The following is an 8,688-nucleotide window of genomic DNA, read 5'->3' as shown; positions in this document are numbered from 1 at the left end:
AATGTTTACTTTTAAACTAAATTTAGCAATTTTGTTAAAATTAAATTAAAGTTATTAGCGATTGAAGCAGTCAATGACGTCTTTACGGTGAATTGTTTGGCTGAAAAATTAAAATGCTTGAAACTATCTGACATTTTATAAACAAAAATTCATTTCATTATTATTATCTTGTAAAACAATTTCTATTGGATTATTAATTGGATCAAAAAAAGGGTGGAAAAGAAGAAATGAAATTTTTTTAATCTTTCAACTTTTTCAATGATCACAACATTGAGTTGACAAAATGGCATCATCGCTGGAAGATTTTCTTTTTTCGTTTCCTTCTTTTTAAAATTGTTTTTGTAGCTTTTCAATTAATAATGGATAGGGAAGAAAAGTGCAAATTTTTAAATCTTAAAAGCTTTTTAGTTATTATTTTTCTTTTTCTATTGTTTCAGTCCTTTTAAACTTTTCTTGCTATTATTTGTAAAAAAAGAGGATGCAAATTTCAATTATTAATTTTAGAAGTTTAAATTTATAGGAAGAAAAATAATTTGTATTTCATTAATCTAACTGGTAATATTATTTGGAAAAATTTGTCTGCTTTAAAATGATGACAATTTTAAAAGATTACAAAGAATAATATTTCGCTGATTGTGATTCATTAACATGAAAATGTCATCAATTCATTAAATGTCACTTGTTCAGAATAAATATACTAATTATTATAATTTGAATATGTTGAAACTACTGAATAATAATGTTCCAATAATGATGGCCGATGGCTTAATTTAAAAGATTATAATTATCAAACTGACAAATCTTAATTTATTAAATGCTAAAAAATATAACAGAAAATGATGGGATGGATTTGAAAAAAGAATAAGAGAATTTTTCGATGTCATTCATGAAGTGTAGCATTACTGCACTATCACTACCAGGTATTAATTAATTAATTATAGAGTGAAATTTCAATTAATGTTATCTTGATGAATGATATATACGAATATGTAAGCTTATTTTGCACTGTGAAATATTCTGTGAATATAGTTTGATTGTAATGAACTGAATATAATTCGATAAATTAGATAATATATTTCTCTTACTAATAAAGTGGCAGATGATAAGATAATTAGTGGTGATGGATATAATCGCTGTTAGATTTGCAAACGAGAAATTATATGCCTCTGATATAACAATGGATGAAAACAATAAATATAAAAGAGAAGTTAAAAAGTGGAAAAAAAGAATGATAAAAATAAGAAATAAAAAAAAATTCGATTTTTTTCATTAATTCTTATGAATTTGCTATTTTAATAAGATTTTATCAATAAAATAGTAAAGAAATACAAAAAAAAAAAGAAATTCGTTATGGAAATAATTTGTTTTTACGTTTCTCCCTTGCATTTAGCAATCGTGCAAATGTTTTTTTTTTTTTTTTTTTTTTTTTCATTTTAAATGAATAATTATTCCGGGAAACCTGATTTGTTGATGAAACTGTTTATATATGTTTTTATTTTTATTCAAAGCAGCTATTATCATCAACAATAACTGCATGAATGATTTAAATGATAATGTGTCGAGGGATAGGCAATCCTGATGAAATATAACTGTAATTCATTAATAATAATTCGGCAACAGCAATAATAATAATAATAAATGACATTATAACAATAGCAATAATAATAACAATACAAGTAATAGTAATGATAAATTGGAAAAAGATTAATTGAAGGAAAGGTTTTTTGTTGAATGCCTAATTATTGAAGGAGGAAGATGAGCGTAGCAAATGAAGCTGATTAATTCAGGCTGTAAACATTTCATTTTTTCCTTCCTGCAATTTCTTCTGGTGAAATGCAATTACCTCTTCTTGTATGCGCATAAATATATATGTTAATATTTAGTGGGGAAGAAGGAAAACAAAATTAGAAATTTAAAAATCTTCCTTTTTCCAAATAAACAATATTTTAATATTTGTATGCAGTGTTGCAAATTACAAATGAACGAAAGAAAGAAGGAAGAATTGATAATGCAATGATATCACTAATTGTATGATATGATATAGAAGGAGGAAAAAAAGTGCTAAAAATTTATTTTCATGAGGTTTTTAATTTAAAATATCAAATTGAATGTATATTCAAATATTCTGATACGAGTAATTAATTAATATGTATCTTCAAATTTTTGTGAAAACTATTTGATATATCAAAATAGTTAAAAATGGAAAAGACTGCAATATAAAGTTTAAAAATTACAGGTCATCGAAAGAAAGTACAAATTCTAATAAATGAATCTTTTAATTAAAAAAAAAGAAAATAAATGTGAATATCGCATTTTCAAATTTTTAAATTAAAATTTTTACACAATTATTGCTTCTCCTGATGATAACAGTATAATAAAATATACTAAAAATTCATGCAAATATTTAGTCGAATTATCACTAATATCGCAACATCTACTGCTCGACTAATTTTTACATAATGAAAAATAAAAGTACATTTAAAATGCTATTTCTGAAATAATTTAATTAAATAAACTGAATTATAATTGAACAAATAACTTGTTGTAACAAATTTGCAGTATTTTATCAAATAAAGACTGTTGAAGGCAAGAAAAAAAACTTGCATTTTCAGTAAGTGCGTTCTATAATCTTTGAACTTTGATTAAGAAAACATCAAAAAAAGAGAGAAAAAGAAATGTAATTATATGTAAGCCAAGGAAAAATAAAAAGCAATGCAAGATTAAAAGCAGTGGATAAAAGAAAGGATATAAAGTTAAAATCCGAAAAGTAAATAAATTATTCTTCTGTTTGCTAAAGTTTGAATGAGTGATGTACTTATGATAGTATTAATAAAGCATATTAATAATTTGTTTCATTTATATGTGATAATTCTAAAAAATTAATTCCAATTTTTTTGTATGTAAAATAAAAAAATTCTATTATCATATTAAATGACTTTATTGTTTCATAAAAAGCTATCTTCATATAGTAATCACTAATTATGTTAATGATGAAATTATTATTATTATTTGTTAAAAATTCACCTAATAAAAAAAATATATAATTTAATTCGATAAAAAATAAATGTTCATTAAATGCAAATGAAATTTTTTATTATCATAAGATAGGTATTATTGAGGAATAAAAAAAGAGAGCGAGAAAAAAAAGAAAAAAAGAAAAACAGTAGGTGGTATTATTATGACTGATTAGTGCTGATGTTATTATCCATAAAATAAATTTAAGATAGTAAAAATGAAGAAAGAAAGATTTCGAAAATGATGGATGATCGATGGATAATACGATGGATTACTTTATGCGGAATGGTAGTGTCAACTCACTGTCGGATGCAAATGACTCATTTGTCACCTCATAACATCATAAAAGTACCGATAAATTACCATTGTAATCACTTCGTTACCTTTTGATGATGCAACATCTTCGTGTATACATTTTTTTTAATTGTTCATAAAAGGCTTTCTTCCATAAATAGTAATTACTAATTATGCTAATGATGAAATTAATATTATTATAAAAATTTTAGAAATTAAGTTTTAACATGAAAAAGAATCTTTGTATGAATTTAATTATCAAATTATTGATAAGGATGCATTTTTTTAATTAAATATAGACAAAAAAAATTTTTTTTTTTGAAATGTTTGTTTATGAAAAGAAAAAGAAAAAATACTGAAAGATTTTTGATATTTTTTGAGAAATATAAAAAATTGGGTTGGAGTATGAGAAAAAGAAATAAATGAATTTCATATCAAATATTTCATATCATTCTAAATATTAATCAATTATTGGCGAAAATTCATTGTTTGTTTTTCCCATTTTAAAGTTTGTTAAAGGAACAAAAAAAAGGAATGAAAGGTTTTAAGAAATGTACTTTTTTTGTTTTTTTAAATAAATCTAAACAATTTTTTTATGCTATTATTGCAGTCTAATTTAAAATCTGATTGAAAATCATTGAAATGAATTTCATTATTTCCAGTTTATTAGTATTAATCAAATTGATAAAGTTTTTATGCAGAAATAATTTTTCTTCTTCCTTTGTATTAAAATAATGAGATCATTCTCAATTAATTTATTTAAATTTCAACAAAATGAAGTAGAAAAGGAAAGGAATTTGAACTTTGCACCTTTTTTTAAATTTATTAAACATAATGGAAAAGCAAATTGTTTCATAAATCAACATGTACCAATGTAACACAAATCCATTCTTTTCTCATTCGGCATTGTCACTAATTTATCATTTTTTCATTGACAACAATTTATCACTTTGCTTTTTGTTGCACAACATTTTTTAACACTTTGTAATAATTCACTATGTGACATATCGTGTGAAAATAATTTTGCATTGAATTTGTATATTAATTAAATGATAATTTATTGGAGATGAAAATAGATGCAAATCTTTTATCAAAATTTTGTTTGAATAAAACAATGAAAATGTATAATAATTCAAATGAAATAATAAGGAAATTCATTGTAAATTTTTTTTATAAATTTTAAAAGACTTTTGTTTTTATTGTATTTCAAAACTGTTTTACTTTTTTACCATTATGAATTGATTTATTCTTAAAATAGATTGCAGCAAAAGTCATTGGTACAATTTGGATATTAATTAATTAATACTGCTGTTTTCTTATAATGTCTTTCTGTTTTTCCCTTTCTTTTTTTTTCTTTATTTTTTTATTGTTTTTAAAAATGATAACAAATAAAAATGCTAATTAAAAGAAAGTTAACATTTATTATGCAATGTAATCAACCATTGAAATTTCATTTTAAATTCATTAGGAAAATTTAATCAAATAATTCAATTAATGAACCGATGAGAAAGAGAAACATATAATTCAATTAATGAATCCATAACGGAGAGAGAAAGGTAAAAAGCAGACGATAGATATTGTTATTATCCGTTCAAATTTGCAAAATCATTTTTCATATTTCCAATTTTCGAAAATATGCTCTACATTCATCATCTGCATATCCGGTTTATGTAATCCGAATATGTCAAAAAATAACTTACTTTGATAACATCCAATGGTATTATTATATTATTCAATTTTACTGTTCATTGAAGCTAAGTAAAAAGCTCAATTTATCTTTGCGCTATACAATAAACAAGCTTTTAGTTTGTTAATATCAGTTGAATTCATTGATCCATTAAATTTGCATAAAAGCATATATAAATACATATGTATATATAAATATATATGTATTTATATATTTGTGTTTGCTAAACAAAATTTTATATATCGCAATCAGTTCTCCAATTTACAACTTACATTTTGGGGAAAATGTATTTAAATTCATTTCCGGTTTTTGCTTCCCATTCAAATGCTTCTATTTCAAAATAATTTTTCCAATAGGATAAATAAAGAATGGAATTATTAATTATTTTGGAAATTTAGTTTTATAAAAAGAGTTTAGAAAGAGAGAGAGAGAGGAAAAAAAGAGGAAAATGATGTAATTTAACATAAAAAAAGATCAAAAATAAAATTTGTTTAAATTTAAAACAAATTTTAAAAAAATTAAAAAAATTTTTTCTTTTCTTTTCTTTTTCTGAAATCATTCTATTGCATTGTGATATGTGTAAAAATTTAAGTACTTTTTAATGTATTTTACTAACTCATATAGAAATTTCTTTTCTTCATTCTATAAATGAATATTTTTATTTGTTATAGAGAGAGGGAGAAAAAGAAAAGGAAATCCTTAATTAATATTGGTTGATTATTTATTATTCTCTAATTAATCTCGGGTAATTATTAATATTGTTGATTAGGCAGAGTGAATGATTACTTTGAGGAAATAGTAAGTATATTGTATAAGAAGTAAATAATGAAGCAAAAAACGATTATTAACTTACCTGGTGAAATCTTTTTGGTTTTGCGGTCTTCCTCTATATTTTATAAAGTTTCAGTAAAATGTTTTCCGGTTTCCCTTTATATTTTATAAAGTTTAGCTTGAGATATTTCCGGTTTTCCCTTATATTTTATCAAACTGCAATGTAATGGAACGACATCTAAATTGCCAAATCATAAAGAATAAAGTATAGAAGAAATTGAAATCATCGATTAATTTTCATCAATTAAATTTATTTTTCAAGAGATTTAATTACAGATTTTATGAACATTTAAGTTTTACTATATCAAATTTAATTACAATCTTTTGTAAATATATTGAAAATTATGTCATAATTCCAATATTAAAGCATTAAAATTGTGTAATTACTACAAACACAATCATTGGTCGATGATTGACTTTGAATTTATTTGAGTGAAAGAGGAAGGAAGGAAGATGAAGATGAAGTAAAAGGCGCAAAGCAAGGCGGAAGTGCGCTTCAGCCTGTTGCATTTATTCAATTTACACCCTTCTCTTCCCACTTGGCCAAAATAAGCTCTGTAACATATAGACATCTGTGTGTGTGTGTGTGTGTGTGTGTGTGTACACACTTTTACCCATCAGTCTTACCTCATTTACCCAACCTTTTTCCCCTCAATCACTTCAAAATCACTTTTATTATTATTACTACTATTTTTGGTAACAATATCTCATTAGCTTAGTATAAAAACGGAAAGAGAAACACAATGTGCAATGATTCAAAGAACAATTTGGCTCAAAAAAATAAAGTCAAAAAAAAAAAAATAAATAAATAAATAAAATAAAATAACAAAGAAAAAACGAAGACAAAAGACGAATAGAAAAGAAAAAGGAGAAAAGAAGAAAATGTTGAAAAAAATTTTTTTTTTTTATTTGAATAAAATAATTCAACATGAAAAGAAGTGCTAGAAGGAAAAAGTGGCAGACAAACAGAAAAGGCAAAAAAGAAAGTTACGATGAAAAAAGAGAAAGAGAGAATATCTTCTAAAAACATTGTATATTCATCATCTGCTCGGTTTTACATTATGTTTGGTAACAAATTTTATTAAAAAGACAAAATGAGAGTTATGGGGCAATAAATTCAAATTTGCTAATTTGATCGTAAAATTTCCGGCAGAAATTCGATCATTATTCACGCTTAACATGATAATTAATGTTAAATTTGATTATTTGATCCAAAAATTTCTAGCAAGAAAGACAGAATGACTGAATTAATTTAATTAATTGCTTAATGATTTGCTGTTACATTAAATTTCACAAAGGAAAATTTTTTTAGATACACTTTTTAAGTTTTTTTTTTTTCTTCTATCATTTATCGAAAATAATATGTAAAAAAAAAAAAAAAAAAAACAAAAGATTTGAAAAGATTAGCCCACACTTACTCATTCATTAATTTATCAATTTTAATTTCATTTCCCGTCTTACTAATTGCAAATGATAAGCAATTGGAAATTGCTTGAATCTCAAAATGATTAAACATTTTTAAATGAACTTTTTAACTCCATGAATGTTTCTTGGCTCAGTTATTCCATAATTAGTAATTTCCTTCCAATCATGAAGCGATTAAATTTTGATCATCATCCGATATAAACTATTTGATAATAATTATTATCATTGGGTATAAATTATATGATTGTCTACTGGTATTAACTGCTTGTTATTTGAGGATTATCATCACTTAATAAACTATCTTGTAAGAGTTATCTTCTTGTAAGAGTATATCTTGTAAGATTCATATATACATTATACACAAATACTAATCAATCTTAACCGTATACAAACCCCGTACATCTGAGAACTCTCAATCAGTAAGCTACCTTACATCTGAGAACTCTCAATCAGTAAGCTACCTTACATCTGAGAACTCTCAATCAGTAAGCTACCTTTTATAATGTACCAGCTGGAAAATATAGTCTCCACCACTAATCTTCACTGTTACCATATTAGATTACTACTGTATACCATAAGGAGTGGCAATTATGTTGTCGAAAATAAGTAGTACATAATGGTACCATTATTACTACTACCTTTACTACCATTTTCTCACCGGTATAACCATTCCGGTACCTCTTCAAATGCATACATATCGTTTGCAGATTAGATCAAATTACATTCATATATACATTATACACAAATACTAATCAATCTTAACCGTATACAAATTCATCTTAAGTATCTCAATTTTTCTTTCTCTGTCCTCCACTCTTCCTCTCTTTCTCTCTCGATTTTTTTTCCATTTTGCTCATCACTTATTTGTTTTAAAAAGAGGGAGAAAATTTTTTTTTCTTCACTTCTTTTTAAAAAATGTGGAAATTAAAAAAAAAAATTAACAATTGTTTGAAGAAATAGGACTGAATAAAAAAAAATGACTAAATTATATCAAAAAAATATCATCAATTTTGTATTTTAAACTATCAAGATCAAAAAGAAATCCAAAACTTACATGATTATCTCACTTTTTTTCGGATTAGGAATGAATCAAAATATATGTGTATATAATAGCTATAATTTTCTTTCTTCCTTTCCTTTTTTTTTCCTTCTTTAATTGTTAAATCTACCTTTGATTTAATTAAATTTCTCATTTCCCAAGGTGTTGTAAAAATTTATGATAGCATAAAGATTTGTTGAGATAAGGTCGATCGTTTCTTTCATCAATGGATATCATCAAATTTTCTTTAGTGCTATTCAATATCACATTGTTTGCGATCGTAAAATTTTTTCTTTTCTTTGCTTTGCTCATATGAGCATTATCAATTGATATAAAAGAATAAATTATCTCATAGATTATCACCATAGTTTCGTTAGATTGCAAATGGAAAGTCAAA

This window comes from Brugia malayi, assembly GCF_000002995.4.
Source record: "Brugia malayi strain FR3 genome assembly, contig: Bm_v4_ChrX_scaffold_001, whole genome shotgun sequence".
In the NCBI taxonomy this organism is placed as follows: domain Eukaryota; kingdom Metazoa; phylum Nematoda; class Chromadorea; order Rhabditida; family Onchocercidae; genus Brugia; species Brugia malayi.
This window is presented reverse-complemented; position numbering follows the sequence as displayed.